We start from the raw sequence: 16,238 nt of genomic DNA, 5'->3' as shown, positions 1-16,238 counted from the left end.
CTAGAATTATAACTACAAAATAGTAAAGGAAAATTCTTTGGATCCCAAAATTCTATACAAAAAAATCATCCCAAATGACATGGCATTGACCACATCAGCCCAAATCAACCTCCAACAATTCAAGCTGTAATTTTTACTTTCTTATTTAGAGCATGTATTCAAATTAGTTTATTCATCTCTAAAATATTAGAAAATGGAAGTAGAAAAATATGTTGAAGTTAATCAATCCAACAAGCACACAAACACATTTCTTGATAAACCCTAAAATTCCAAACCTCATCCCCATATATCGCAGCCACTATCCACCACCCAGTAAATTCTTTGTTCTATTATTAAAAAGAAAAAGAAACAAAAAAGAAGTAAATTCTTTGTTCTCTCTTTTAATTTCTGGAACCAATCCAATGGATTCAAATGGCAAAATTAACTTCTCTATAGATTTATATTGCTGATAAAGTTATGTTCATTGGAATGATGAAAATCTACACTACTACAAAAAATTAATCACACAACGGAACAGAAATCATCTGTTGTGCGTTTAAACTAGCTTTATTACACAATGGTACTTGATATATTCTGTTGTGTGAATGCCAACAAAGTGAAAACTTTTTTATCAGAACTACATTGCACAACGGAAATGAAGTAATGTCTATCGTCTGAGTCTTAAAAAATTTAGCGACAGATTTCCCTCCACTTTGGAGTCTTGGTTGGCTCTTGTAACACTAAAATTTGAGCTACTAGGACAACGGGTTTTACAATTTCCGTTGTGTGATTGAAAAACTAAGCATCAAAGTTTGAGGAAGCTTGCTTGAATGTCTTTCCCTAGATAGGCCTAATGCGAGCCGTTGTAATTGTACAACAGATTTAAGATTTTCTGTTGTGTGAAGATGAAACTGGGCGGCAGCATTTTGAGCCAAAATGCTGAAGGCGCCATATTGATAGGAGCATTTTAATGTGATATTTTAATAGTTAATTCCTCACATTTTGCTTAGTTAATTCCTTAACGAATCGATTTTTAACTCAATTTCTATTTTCTTAGGTACATTGGAGTAATGATGGTGAAATGAGCATTATGTCCACACTTACCTACAAATGGTGGAGAAAATGGAAATGTACTAAAATGTCAATTTTACACATTTTCCTACTCCGGCTAGGAGAAACCAAGCCAAGCAAGGAAGAAGGAGCGGCTGCTTGACCAAATGAACTTTAAATGAGCTGAAACTTTCCAGATCCATTCTAGACACCCAAAGGAACATTTCATATGAAGAGTGCAAGATCCAGATAGAAGTGGAAGGCCTTCAAAAGATCGGTCCAAAGTTTTGACTAAAAGACGAAACTGAAAGTCGGACCTGAACGTATTCTGGAAGCATTTCCGGCCAAAATACCTTTCTAAAAGATCTGAAATTTACCAGGGTAATCTACATTCATGGGGGAATATTTGTTATGAAGAAGTCTTGGGCAGAATCTAAACTTTCGGTGGAGATAAAATTGAAGTAAATGAGTAGGAAATCCATCATCATCATCACCCAAAAACATTCCATGTTTTAGGGTGTAATCATCATGTTTTCTCCATCATTTCTCACACTAATCCACCATCATCATCACCCAAAAACATTCCATGTTTTATGGTGTAATCATCATGTTTTCTCCATCATTTCTCACACTAATCCACCATCATCATCACCCAAAAACATTCCATGTTTTATGGTGTAATCATCATGTTTTCTCCATCATTACTCACACTAATTTACTCCATCTTTTCCAATTTCACTCTTCTTTCTCTTCCCTATATAAATTCCTTCATCCATCTTATCTTCTTTGTCTCTCCATTTCCTTTCCATTTTCCTTTCCACCCTCTAGAGCAAGCCACGAGTTCAAGCAAGGCCAAGGGAGAAGAAGAATTGCCGTGAGCATCATCCTCCATCATCATCCTTGAAGCTTGCTTTCGAGATTCAAGAGACTACATCCTCAATTCGTTCATCTCATCTCCATCTCACGGTGTAATCCGATTCTCCTTTGTAACCTTTGCTTTGATTTCGTTGGTTTTGTTCTAGTTGACATATATGTATGAACAAAGTATTATTTCTGGAATTTTTATGATTAATTGATATTTTCAGATTCATATCATTGTTCTTCGAGAGTTGCTTATGTGGGTTTGCTTAATTAAATTTGCGTTATAGATATCCTTTGTGTATTAATCTTATTTGGGTCGACACTTATAGGGTTTATGCATAATTGTTGCTAGGTTTAAGAACATGAAATCGACTTTTCGTTTTGTGTAAACTTAAATCAAAGTAGTAAAGGTTTTGCACAAAGATCGAATTTAATTAACGAGGATTGCAATTAGGTGGACTTTTCCATACTAAGTTGTACACTTGAGTTGATAGCCTTTCTTTATGTGTAATGCATTAAACATGTTGTGATTAACTAGCTTTCTAGTGCTTGAATGCATGTTTGATAGGATTGATCTAGGTGCTTTCGCTTAGGTTAATTAGCATTGAAAAGTAAATATGGGAAATTGTTTGCTTTTAACGTTTCACATGATCAACTCCTTTCTCATGACTTAGATGAACAATATTATGGGTTGAATCAATTTTAATCATATATTTCGATTTTGATCTTTGTTCTCTCATTCCACTCGTATCTTTATGTTTTTGCATTTTAATATCTTGTTAACTTAGTTTTATTTTCGAAAATCCAAAAACAAAATCCCCCTTTTTCGTAAATAATGTTTATAGTTGTGAATATATTTGTGAATATTATACTTTGTTTTAATTTTAATTGTTTAATTGTTTGACAATGACAGGTGTACCCTCAATCCCCGGAATAGAACGATCCCTACTTACTTATGCTACTAACGATATTTCAGGGTTAAATTATGCGCTTGCTTCAAGCGCGTCACATATTTCCCTTCATGATTTCACATTTTGATTTTTAGTGCTGCACTCACACGACAGTTGTGAGATTTCTGTTGTGTGAATAACATGGAGAATTTTTAGCGAGGTTTAATTGCCATCGTGTCCAAAAGAAAGGAAGAAAAAGAAAGCCTTCCTCTCGACACTTGACGCTCGATGCTCAGCTCTCTCTCGACCCTAAACGAAATCTCAGTCCTCTCTTAAACCTAGAAACTCATCTCTCTTACAAACCCACCTCGATCTCAGTCCTCTCTCAATCCTCACTCACACTCTCTAGCGGCCGATTTGGATTGCCATTGAATTCGTTGAAGCAGAGAACCTAAGCCTGATTCAACTTCACGTCCGCCACAATAACCAGTCTCCACCGAATCTAAGTCACTGATGATGGCGCCACAGTAAAACCCACCTCTCAATTCTCCGACTTGGCGTATTGGGTATGTATTCCACCACATGCAGCCTGTTCGATTTTCTGGGTTTTGATCTTTTTGGGATTTGGTTTTTGATTGAGTTTCTGGATTTCGTTCGGACCAAGGTTCGATTTTCTTAAGTATTTTAAGGACGTTGTCACCAAGAGCCTAGAACGCAGGTAAGTGATAGAACACAGGAGCAACACAAATGCTGGCCCGCCCTTTTTTTTTGCCAAAAGTTAAACTTCTCAGTTCCCACCTCTTTATCCCGCACAAACTCACACTTTGGCCTCTATGTTTCTAGTGACCTCTCTCTCCGTTTGCATCTCTTCCTCGACAAACCAAATCGGAGCTCAGATTCTCTAGCTCTGAGCAAACAAATTTATTCCCAACGGATAGGTAATTCTCTCTCCTTCTTGATCTGTCTATCTTTTTTTTTCTTGCCAGATCTGTATGCTTTGGTTCTGGGTAACAAAGCTTTAAAAGCTTTTTCTGTTGCCTTCAACTAGGATCGATCAAAGTTGATTAGCGACATCTAGTTCGAATCTTCCATAATCGGCGTCATGGGTTTCATTTCATTCTTATATTGTCCTTATTCGATAAACGTTTAGAATTGGACAATTGGGCATTTATAATTTTCTTATAATTTTGCAGGGCGAGGTATGTAAGGCCGTGATCTGCTTAGAAGTAGTCTCAATAAGGTAAATAGATTTCGTCGGCAATCACATTCATTTAAAAAGACCCATGGAAAGTGGGAAGAGAAACAGATCACACATGTTTTAGAAAAACAATATGGAAACAGTCAAAGGAAGCTCAATAATCTGTTGAAAATGGTGGCATAGTTCCAGCTGTATAAGGCATGGATATATACATACAAACATGGTAGTGGGTAGGAACATAGATTTCATCACGGGTAAAGATACATATTATCTTTGTGTTGGATAGCATGTTCTTTGTATCTTGTGTTTCAAAAAATTGATTGCAAACCAGCTTCTTTGTTTCAAATGCACTTTGGTTATTTATAATGAGCTTCAAAGGCAAAGAAAATTGCTGACCATATAAGATTACGATGGTACGCTGTTTAGCTGCCTAATTGATAGCAGTAGGTTGATTTACCATTTAATGTGCTTATGATTGTTTCTCTGCTCAATTTGAATTTCTTATCATTTCAAATCTCAACCAAAATTGCACCTTTTCGCTATGTTTTAAGTTTCAGGTTCTAGACTTGATCATTTTAGTGGTATTTAAAGTTCAATGTAAATGTTGCAGATTCACACCTTTACGTTTCATTTTTTTTGTTTAGCTACTCACTGAGCTTTAGTTGCTCATGCCTCTATTTTCTTTTTTTTTATTCTTTGCAGATACTTGGGTAGCAGGGTTGTGAAAAGAGTGCCTGAGTGTTAAGAGTTCTGTCTTTCTTCTTTAGTTTTGATGTTTTGGTGCCACTGGACATTATCCCTTGCTGTAAGTGTTTTGATTATGTTTCTATATAATTCAACTCTTGTACATATGTACTATTGTATATATGTAATATGTTTCTTTGGAGTGGTTTATATAAATGCCATGTTTTTTTTTTTCACTAAGAAGTGCTTATTCTGCTTTTACCTTCTTTACTGTCTCTTGAGTTGTAAATGGTTGTCAAAGACTCAATGATCTCCATGAATTTGGGATCGGGGAGTGACATGTAGCTTTGGTGGTGGGAGTACTAGGTAATTGAACTTTCGATCCATCTCTAAAATGGCCGTTGGTTGTATATTGGGAGCTAGCTAGCTGCCTGCTACTTTGAGAACAACAGAACACTGTCCCATTTGCGGCGTCAACAACACCATCAATTCTCATCTGGGTAAGCCTGCAAGAGAAGTTGCAGCTTTACAACTTCTAGATTTGTTTGGTAATCCACATTTCTCTATAAAAATGTGTTTGACTTTATCATGTCTTTAGTAGTTGATAAAGTACAGACTGACAAACTGAAGATTTCATTAGGCGTTGATGATGATTGTTATCTAGACTGGAATCATGACCTCCTTGTGGCATGAAGGTAAGAGGAACTAAACAGATCATATTTTTATTTTATTTTATAGGATATGTGCTTTGTGTTCTGAGACATTGCCAAAAGGTTTTTCTGACACTTGTAATCTGCAGATTCTGGCAATTGAGAGCTTCCAAGGTTTCCACATACCATAATTCTCGAAGGTGGAAGCATCCATGTAGATGGAGAAGGTAACAATCAAGGCACTATGAAAGCTCGTTCTGTGCAAGCACAGTTGTCATCTTATTTTGTTAATCATAAATTGCTTTCTTGCTTTAGGGACTTGCCTCACTACTGAGGAGTGCCTGCTAAATAAAAATAGGAACCTAATTTGACGAAGGAGCAAATAAAGGATCAACTTAAGGCATATCTTGGAGTGACGAAGATTATTTGGTTCCCCCGTGGATTGTATGGTAGAACTATACTTGGCTACTATCTAATGATTGGTTTACTTTCTTTCATTTGGGAATTAGGTCACTTATTTTTTACTTCAACCTAAACTATGTACCAACATGCTTGGCAGGAGATGATGATACTAATGGCTAGTTACCCCTTTTATTGTTAAATTGGAAAATTATTAAATTTCAAACTGTGTGGAGCATTTTTTCAATCTTGTTGTTCATTGTTTTTACAGTTACAGGCACAAGACTTGCAGCTTCTTATGTGAATTTCTACGTTGCCAATGGAGCAATCATTGCGCCACAATTTGGGGACCAAAAATGGGACGATGAGGCTGTCCGAGTCCTATCGAAAGCCTTTCCATACCATGAAGTAAGCTGAGTTTATTAACTTTTATTATCACAATTGATATCAAGTTCAATGGTTCTAAAGTTTGTGTACTATCTAAAAACTTTCCATGCCAGGAACTTTGTGATATTGTGATCCTAATGAGCTGTTTTAACTGTACAAACAATTACTAGTGTGTACTGTGCTAGGCTTAATATAGATTGTAAACTGGAATCAAATATAAAACAGAACGGCTCAATGCTCTCAATGCTAGTGTAAACAAACAATTAAAAATTGTAGATCAAGACGGATTGATACTCTCATATCTTAATTGATTGCTCATTTCTGGCACTATTTCCAGGTCTAAACGGTACAAACAAGAAGCTGCAAAATTTAAAGCTGAGATAGGCATTCAATGCTAGAAGGTGATGGAACAAATGGAAAACTTCCTTTGAAACCTATTATATACTTCCAGACATGGGGAGTTGGTACAGTTTAGTATCACAATGCTTCCTATAGGTTTTGGATATTCTATTTCATATGGTTATAATCAGATCGCCCTTAATTTGTTGTTATTCTGATATGCAGGCTTTTTATTTTTTGTTCTTGAAAATAGCCTAAATTTTGCATTTGCTTACTCTGTGGTAATTAGTTATTGCAGAACCATGCTACTTTATTTAAGATTTCATGGATTGCAAAATGTTGCAACTTGTAAATTTGCAATTGCGTGAGATGGTGCTTTATTTAGCTTTGGATATATTTAGACTTTATGGGAGGGTCAATTATAGGATCCTTCATTTCTTTCAAATGCTGCATCAATGACGTATATATGCATCACCATATATAGCATTAGGGCTGGCATCGGTCCTATTTTGGCAGATTTTTAATGGAACGAGACCGAACCGATTAGTATATTTTCGGTTCGGGTTTGCAATTTTTCATCTTAGGAACCGAGATGGGACCGAACCGATCACATACGGAACGGTTCTCGGTTTTTTCGGTTCCTGTTTCAAAACTGACTGATTGACAAAAGTTACAGAAATTTGCAAAATTGCAATATGCATTTGCAATTTTTCATAATCACTTCAATAAAGCATCGCAGAAACTTGGCAAGACCATACAAAGTCATAAATACATGCCATAATGCCATTACAACGTTACAAAATGTCCATCTTGCAAATACAAAGTACAAAGTACAAACTGGAAGTCTGAAACAAAACAAATAATGTAGAACAATTGAAAGTCTGCAACATTCCAAGTTTCCAACAGAATCACAATGAGCAGTAACTAGGAATCCACAATAGGTTAAAATTTTTAAGCAATAAGCATATGCACAACTCCATCAGCAATGGCTACAATGCAGACTTCTCCTAGCTTCCTCATTACACCAATCCAAGAATCAAATGAGTAATCACCAAGGCTAATAGGCATACAAGCAATTCTGCATTATTCAAAATTTAAGATTATGACATATTGTTCAATTCTAAACCAAGTCTTTCACCGAACTACCATTAACTAAATGAAAACAAAAAAGTAAGAAACAATTGAAGCCTTCAAAAATTAAAAATCTGCAAACTTCATACCTTGACAAAGTGAGAAACATCATTTTTTATGTTTCTTCTTCTTGGTTGCAGGGGCTGAAACTGAAGCCTCACTACTTTTGGTTTTGGTTGTTTTCACACTTGGTGCTTCTGCAGATCCACCAACATTGTCAACCTTGTCTCTGTCCTCCTTTTCATGTTCTGCAGAAAAATAACAAATCAGTATGGTTCAAGGGAATTTCAACAGAGAAAAAAAAATAAAACTTAAGTCTTTAAGCACAGAAAGTCAAAAACACATACCAGCTTCAAGTTGTTCATAGGTTTCCATTTCCTCTACACTTGGTACATTTCCAACCCCATAATTGAATCAGACTTTAGCCAATTTTGTAGACATATTAACTTTTCAACTGTCCTAGGAGTTAAAGAGCTTCTATATGGATCTATCACCCTTTTTCCAGTGCTGAAACTCGACTCACTTGCAACTGTAGACACTTGTATTGCTAATACATCTCTGGCCAATGCTTGCAAGTTGGGATATTTACCTCCATTCAGCTTCCACCCATCCAAAATCTTCCAATCACACTCTTCCCCTTGCTTCACTTCAGGTTTTTCTATAGGGTCCAGCAAATACGATCCACTTTATGTCTCACAACAACTTCATTGTTTTGTTCAAGCTGCCTATTCCAATCTTCAAGCATAACAACCTTTTCCCACTTAATGCCTCGATCTGCCTCTACTGTTACTAGTTGTTAGTTCACTAGTAATTGGTGTTTTCTTCTTCTGTCCTCCACTTGATGCATCATTAGACTGACTGTACAAGTCACAAAGTTCTATAGTAAGCTGCTTCACTTCCTCCGATTTCTTCTTGATCTCCCCACTAGGCAAATTCAGCCACACCTCACACACTCTACCAATGTTTCTCAACTTATACCTAGGATCTAAGACCACAGCAACTAGGACAAGTTGGTTCATGTCATCCAAGGAACCAAAATACTTGTCATATTTAGACTTCATTTGAACTGCCATGTCATACATACCAAGTCAGATTCACTTGAATCAGGCCCTACACCAATTGAGCCTAGTTCTTCAAGCTCAGCTTCAATGGTTACAACATCATGGAAGGCCTTGTGTGCAGTAGGGGTAAGTGAAGCACTTACATTAAGTGTCACATCATAAAAACCTTCAGGAACTTCACAAAAATGGCTGCATTGTCCCAATCTGTTTTAGTTGGTGGCCCAACTCTTTTCGTAGACACTCTCTTCTTACTTGTACTCTCTGCCTCATCTTCAACAACTTCTTCCTCTTCATCAAAGTAGCTACGATACCTTTCATCATTATCAGACACCTCACAAAGCCTTTTCAACTCCAAAGATGTGTCCAACATAAGAAATGTGGAATTCCACCTTGTTGGAACATCTAAAATGCAAATCTTATTGCATTCAACTTTCTCCTTCTCCACAGCCTTTTTAAATTCCTCTAGCCTAGCACCTGAGCTCCTAACATACCTCACAGCATTCCTTATGCTTACCACTGACCTCTCCATCAACTTCAAACCAGACCGCACAATGAGGTTACAATGTGAGCTAAACATCTCACATGCATAAACCTACCTTCACAAACTGGTATATATCCAACTACACATTTTCCTCCTAAGATAATCAATAGCATGCTTGTTTGCAGATGCATTGTCAACAGAAACAGTTAAAACTTTTTCAATAGACCAATCAATAAGATAAGACTCTAACAGTTTTCCATTGTTATAACGTGATGATTTGGAACTACACAAATGCAAGCACTCTCTTATGCATTGTCCATCCCCGATCAATAAAATGAGCAGTAACTACCATGTAATTTATATTCTGACAAGAAGTCCAAGTGTCAGTTGTCAAACTAACACAATGAGACTTCAATTCCCTCCTCAACTCCTCCTTCTTCGCATCATACATGCGAAGAAAGTTTTTCATTATCACTCCTCTACAAGGGACTTTAAAAAGAGGCACTGCAACACTACAAAAGTAATTAAACCCAGGTTTTTCGATGAAAATAAAAGGAAGTTCATCGACAACAATCATATGAGTAGCAGCTTCAATGCAATTATCCTGACTCCAATTCACAGAAACTAAACTACCCTGCCCTCTTTTACCATCACTGGTTAACACTTGTTGCCCAGATTCAACCTTAACTCTACCCGGGTACCCTTTGCAGACTATCTCTATGTGTTTCCTAAGAAAGGAAGTTCCATTATCATAAGGATTGCATGCCAAATGCGTCGAAAAATACTTACATTGAGCTCGTTTGGTATTGCCAACCACCTTCTCAACTCCATCAATAATGTCGATTAATGGATGATCCACCTTTGTGAAATGATCCCAGACATCACTCCTCTGCTTGCCTTTCCCTCCTTGTTTTCTTTTCATAGGAGCAGTGCTTTGAGCAGTGCTTCTCGGCTTGCTTGTTTCCGGGTTGTTTCTTGCAATAACAATTTCATTGCAAGCAGAGGATGGCTCAGATTGTTCAGAAGCACCAGACTGGTTGGACCCATATTGTCCGGCACCAGAAGTTTGGGGCATGATGGAAAAGAATGAGCCTGCATAGAATTTGCATGTCAAAATCCATGTATGAAGTTTATAACAAAGAATCAAAGATTACAAACCTGCAAAGCTAACAGGGCAGATTTACAGATCAATTTCTACGAGCACCAAGTGATCGACTTTCACTTGATCTCAAGTTCTCAACACCCGAGCTCTTCAACCTCTTCCTACTCTGCAGCTCCTTGGACAGATCAAAGCTCGCTCCCTTCATCCTCAACTCCCTTCATCCTTGTACCGAGTTTGGGAATGTTTGGGTATTCAAATCGAAATCGAAATCGAAATGGTGAGCTCAACGAGAATGTGAAGTTGGGAATGAAAAAGAAATGTTTGGCAGTTTGGGTATTCAAATCGAACTCAAAATCGAAATGGGCAAATCGCAATCTCAACAATAGTGGGAATGGTTTGAATCGATTAATTGAATTTTGGGGAAGAGGCGAAGAAGTGAAGAGGAGGCATGTTTGGGTTCTATGACTTCTGTTGTTCTGAACTGTTTAGGTGTTTAGGGTTATAGTTGATTATTTAGGCAACGTGTCAATTAATGGATATTCGGTTCTAAGGGATGATAGACACCAAACACCAGGACCGAACCGATACCCTTTTCCTCGGGTCGGTTTCTATATGGAACCGAAAGACTCAAATGAAGAACCGACTGGAACCGCACTGAACCGACCACTTCGGGTCGGTTCCTCGGGTTTTCGGTTCAAAAATCTCAGCCCTATATAGCATGCATGAAAGGACAGATTGTACATTCTTCTTCCCAAAGATTTTCTTCCTCATATTGGTCTCTCATTTTTAATAGTGCATAATGGGTTCTGCTTTTCTCTTGATAGTGAGTGGGGAGAAGGCACTTGAACTTGGGTTACATGCTCTTGTTCTTTGATACAACATTTTGATCATAGAGCTTTTGGTGTATATCATGTGTTTTAATCTCTACAGGAGGTCTTTCCAATCAATAGCTTCTTGGCCAATCAAGACCAAACTTTGCCAAAAGTGCGAATGCAAAGTGCTCTCTCTCTTAAAAAGAAGGTAATATTAGTATATGCATCTTTGTATATATACTTTTCTTCTGCAACTGTTAAATCATTTGTGCCTAATGCAGACATTGTCAAATTTTTTCAAATCACTAAACAAGTTTGCATCTTGCAGGCCAATTGTGAGTGAGACATTCGAGATTTTGTATAAGCGAATGGCAGCTGAAGGTTAAGAGCCATCGAGAATAAGAATGTTTTTTTATTCATGTGTAGCTAGCTAAGAATGCTCTTGTTTGGTGCATTATCTTGTTACTTGAATGTATTGATGCTTGAATAATGGTACTTGAATGATATATATGGATTAGAGTATTGTTTATATGGTAATATATTGAGCATTATTCTGGACAAACATTTATATTGATATTCTTCTTGTTGTTCAAGGTTTAGTCATACAACACAATACAAAACAATGTGTTGTATGAATGTAAAATAGTTCAAAATTGAGGCTTCTCCTACAACAGTCACTAGTTGGTACCCAATTGATTATAGTATTCACACAACGGATAACCAAATATAGTTGTTGTGTGAACTAACAACCAACAACAAAAGAAAACAAAATTCTGTTGTGTGAGATTCATAACACACAACAGAAATAAAATGATCACTGTTGTCTGAGTAATCAACAGACAAGGGAGATAATTTTACTTCAGCTGTGTGTTACTTACCTCAGACAACAAATATTAAGTTATATCCGTTGTCTGTTAGTAGTCTCAGACAACAAATAATGAGTTATATCCGTTGTGTGTTATGAATCTCAGACAACAAAGAATAAGTCATACCTGTTGTGTGTTATGAATCTCAGACAACGGCAAAATTTCATCTTCTGTTGTCTAAATGTGCCGAGGCATCGCCGCGCATGCCATGCCAGGCACATGCTGCGCAGAACTCACACAACGGAAATATGTATTTCTATTTAGCAAACTATTATCACACAACGGTGAAATCACCGTTGTCTGATTTTTCAATCACACAACACTCACTTAGACCATGGTGAGCTTGGTCATCACACAACACAAATCCACCGACGTCTGATGACCTTTTTGTAGTAGTGCTAGCACTAACAAAAATAAGATTATCATAGTGCAGAGATAATCTTAATCTCTTAGTAAGAGCTAATTCACAGTTTTTCATTATAATCCCTTTTTATTATGATTTACAAAGCCAATTTATGCCTTGTGGTTGCTATATTCATAATCATCTTCTTTATTTTGAGTTTTCATATGCAACACCTTCTTTTATTTATTCAAATTCTAGATGAGTTTTTGTCTCTTGGGTTCCAAATTTTGATGCAGCATGAGATGAGGATGATGATGACCGGTGGTATTAGGGATATTCCCTAGTGTTTGAAGATCAATTTTTTGGGATTGCAGGGAAACATTATTTCCTAATTATTTTCCTTAAAAAGTATAAGGGCAAATTTCATTTTACCTCCCTAATCTTTACACCTTAAATCATTTGTGCCCCTGCACTTTTAATTTCATCACGCGTGCCCCTGTACGTACCAATTTCAATCAATCTTGTCTAACCCTTAGCTTTTTTGCCAAATATTGTATGATGTATTTTGAAATTGTAGTCACATACGATATAATTTTGCATGCCACATTATTGAATCGTCATCATACAAGGGGGCCCATTAGAGCCACATTTTCAATTTACAAAATACTTGACAAAAAAATGAATTATTGGACATGATTGATTAAATTGGAAAGCATAGGGATACATGTGATGAAATTAAAAGTGCAGGGCCACAACTGATTTAACATGTAAATGTTAGGGAGGTAAAATGAAATTAGCTCAAAGTATAATATTAATTAGGACTAAATTCTACTTACTACCCTGTACTTTCAAGGGTTCATCAATTCAGTCCATGCACTTCTAATTTAATCAGAAAAGTCCTTGCACTCTCCAATTTCATTAAATCAATCCAATCCGTCACCACTCCGTCAATTTTCGGAAAAATTCCAAACTACCCATTTGCATTCACAACACTAACGCGTCGGCGAGCTTCCTAGTGATGGGTAGTTTAGGAATTTTCCCTGTGAGAAGGTCCCACGTCATCATTTTAACAACGAAAATTGACGGAATAGTGACGGATTGGATCGATTTGATGAAATTGGAGAGTGTAAGGACTTTTCTGATTAAATTAGAAGTGTAGGGACTAAACTGATGAACCCTTGAAAGTACAAGTTAGTAAGCAGAATTTAATCCTATTAATTAATTACATACATGTTGGAAACTATAAAATGATAATTAATTGACATAATTACATGTTGGAAATTAGTACGGATGAGGAGGCAAATGCCACATCATTTACGATTAGAATTTGGTAAAATATTTTGGTGTGTCTAGCACTACTCAATAGTAAATACTAATCAAATGATCTATCTTCGGGTTGGTGGATCTCTCGATCTCAATTTTGGATCCACTAGTTCTACTGATGATGGTAGGTCCATTGATCTGAACTTTGGTTCCACTGGTTCTACTAGTACTGACAGATCCATTGATCTAAATTTTGGGTTACGTGTCGGCTATGGTGTTGATGGATCGATCATGGAACAACGAGGAGAATATCACCAGGAGATTGAAACCCTTCCACTATTCCCTATGCATGGTGAGGACATTTTAATTTTTTTTTTTTGTAAATAGCTTAATTTAATAAGACTGAATGAATGCAGTTTTTTTTTTTTATTAATTTTTTTTATATAAAGGACTCAAAAATAAAAGACAAATATAAATATATATTGGACTCAAAATGAAAGACAAAAATATAAATCACTTCCCCCACACTTAAATATTGCATTATCTTCAATGTAATCAATTAAAAGCATGCAATGAAATAAGTAAGCATAGATAGAAGACATTTACGAAAACAAATCCTAAAATAAAACAATAGAGAAAAAATGATAAATAAAAAGAAATAGGGAAAGAGAAAGCAAATCTGATTATATTCTGAATTGGGTTGCCTCCCAAGTAGCGCTTGTATTTTACGTCTTGCAGCCAGACAGTACATACATTAAATAAAGTTAGTAACTATAATTAACAAAGAAATACAAAATAAAAACAAGTATAACTATTAATTACAAACTACAAGTATTAACAAGTATATTGTACATAAGACACAAGTTAAGTACTCAAGTGAGTAAAAAAACGTGAAAAGTATTTTTACAAGTTTAAAGTGTGAAACAACAAAATAATTTACACGTATAGAGTATTCACAAGTATTTCTTTTATTATAAACATTATTGATATCGAATCAAATTCCAAGCGGTAAATCAAGTGAACGTGCGGCCCAAGTATAGTCGCCTAGACACAAACTCCCTTTCAAATCGTTTGGGCAACCTTACTGAAATGGCCAGGTGGGGGAGGGCGAACACGAGAGGAAAAATCCATTTTGGCATGAGCTACTCCCACATTGTGGTTTATGCCCATTTGCAAGCACTTCTGGATTCAAAAAACCCGTCATGAACGTTGTCCCCTTCCTAGACACCATTTCACATAGGCTTTCTTACTAAGATGAGAAAGGTCATAAGTGTGAAGACAGTTCAACAAGTGTTAATAAAGGCCGCCCTCAACCTTAAGGGACCTGAGGTAGGTACCAGTAAGGGGTTTAGGCCAATATTAACAAAAGAGACTTCACCTATTCCTCTCAATTTACAACCTACAATTAAAATTCGTGTTCAATAATATAAATAACATCCTAGTTAATTTAAACAAAGTTTTAAACAATTTATATACAACAAATATATACAATAAATGACACAATTTAGCAAGTGATTTTTCAATCCCCGGCAACGGCGCCAAAAATTGATGCGCTTCTAGCAAGCGCATAATTTAACCCTGAAAATATCGTTAGTAGTATAAGCAAATAGGGATCGTTCTATTCCGGGGATTGAGGGTACACCTGTCATTGTCAAACAATTAAAATTAAAAACAAAGTATAATATTCACAAATATATTCACAACTATAAACATTATTTACGAAAAATGGGGGATTTTGTTTTTGGTTTTTTCAAAAATAAAACTAAGTTAACAAAATAATTAAAATGCAAAAACATAAAAATACAAATGGAGTGAGAGAACAAAGATCAAAAACCGAAACATATGATTAAAATTGATTCAAACCCTAATATTGTTCATCTAAGTCATGAGAGAGGAGTTGATCATGTGAAACGTTAAAAGCAAACAATTTCCCATATTTTACTTTTCAATGCTAATTAACCTAAGCGAAAGCACCTAGATTAATCCTATTAAACATGCAATCAAACCCTAGAAAGCTAGTCAATCATGTCATGTTTAACGCATTACACATAGAGAAAGGCTATCAACTCAAGTGTACAACTTAGTATGGAAAAGTCCACCTAATTGCAATCCTCTTTAATTAAATTCGGTCTTTGCACAAAACCTTTACTACTTTGATTCAAGTTTACACAAAACGAAAAGTCGATTTCATGTTCTTAAACCAAGCACCATTCATATCAAAACCCTAAGTGTTTGCAACCACATAAGATTAAAATACAAAAGTTATCTATAACGCAAATTTAATTAAACAAACCCACATAAGCAACCTTCAAATCACAATAATATGAATCTGAAAATTCTCAATTAATCATAAAATTCCAGAAATTAATATTCATTCAAACACATATGTCAACTAGAACAAAACCAACGAAATCAAAGCAAAGGTTACAAAGGAGAATCAGATTACACCGTGAGATGGAGATGAGATGAACGAATTGAGGATGTGGTCTCTTGAATCTCGAAAGCAAGCTTCAAGGATGGTGATGGAGGATGATGCTAACGGCAATTCTTCTTCTCCCTTGGCCTTGCTTGAAATGTTGAATGCACTAGAGGATGGAGAGAAAATGGAAAGGAAATGGAGAGACAAAGAAGATGGAATGGATGAAGGAATTTGTGTTATGGATTCAGAAATTGGTGATTGAGAGTGAGAGAAGAAGGTGTTTAAATAGGGAAGAAAAAGAAGAGTGAAATGATGAGATGAAG

General features: G+C 36.1%; 1 long non-coding RNA gene across 1 annotated transcript; it reads left to right on the top strand.

The window, feature by feature from the left end:
* The first annotated feature begins 5,476 nt into the window (after positions 1 to 5,476).
* Positions 5,477 to 11,385, top strand: LOC112185436. Its single transcript, XR_005807266.1, has 6 exons — positions 5,477 to 5,539; positions 5,628 to 5,761; positions 5,983 to 6,119; positions 6,436 to 6,499; positions 11,143 to 11,232; positions 11,353 to 11,385. It is a non-coding gene; the product is annotated as an uncharacterized LOC112185436 (long non-coding RNA).
* Positions 11,386 to 16,238: the final 4,853 nt, after the last annotated feature.

Source organism: Rosa chinensis, chromosome 2 (assembly GCF_002994745.2).
Source record: "Rosa chinensis cultivar Old Blush chromosome 2, RchiOBHm-V2, whole genome shotgun sequence".
Classification (NCBI taxonomy): domain Eukaryota; kingdom Viridiplantae; phylum Streptophyta; class Magnoliopsida; order Rosales; family Rosaceae; genus Rosa; species Rosa chinensis.
This window is presented reverse-complemented; position numbering and strand designations above follow the sequence as displayed.